This window comes from Eretmochelys imbricata, chromosome 1, assembly GCF_965152235.1.
Source record: "Eretmochelys imbricata isolate rEreImb1 chromosome 1, rEreImb1.hap1, whole genome shotgun sequence".
NCBI classification, from domain to species: Eukaryota; Metazoa; Chordata; order Testudines; family Cheloniidae; genus Eretmochelys; species Eretmochelys imbricata.
The window spans coordinates 354199467-354200250 of record NC_135572.1 but is presented as its reverse complement, the minus strand read 5'-3'; positions in this window follow the sequence as shown (position 1 = coordinate 354200250).

The window sequence follows — 784 nt, the reverse complement described above, 5'->3', positions numbered from 1 at the left end:
TGCATAGCAGTTACTCAAAGCACCCAGTACTTGTAAGTGTCCAGCACCACCAAACTCATGGGTTCAAGAAAACACCCAGGCATATGTGCACAGGTACAGCCCGCACTGCAGAATCCATAGGTTCTGTGCAACACACAGTGTAACATTTATGAATGTATACTGAGCACTACACATCTTAACAACCCAAACACCTTCAAGGCCTGTGCGCAGTCCAACACAGCACATTAATGTGACGGACTGTTAGAGAGCTCTGTCAAAGACTCCCGCAACTGCATGGCTCCACGATGAACTCTTGTAACGGCTCCTGTGCCTGGCTGCTCAAATGTAGCAGACAGCTGCTCCACCTCCACTCTGGCAGCAACTTTTCCCTCTTTGCCTCACAGATATTACAAAGCAAGCAGCTATAACCATTGGGATATTTTTCTGACTGCAATCCAGTCTTGTGAGTAAACATCGCCAGTGACCCTTCAATCTTCCAAAAGCACATTCAACTGTCATTCTGCACCTGCTGGGTTGGTTGTTGAATCTTTCCTTGGTGCTGTCGAGGTGGCCAGTGTACGGCTTCATGAGCCAGGAGTCCCAGAATCACTATGGGCATTTCAATGTCACCAGTGGTAATCCACTGGTCAGGACACAACGTCCTTGCTTGCAGCTTTCAGAACAGTCCTGTATTCTTAAACACATGAGCATAATGCACTTTCCCTGACCAGCCCATGCTCATATCAGTGAAGTGTCCCCAGTCATCCACCAATGTTTGTGTAACCCTAGAAAAGCAGCCCTTTCT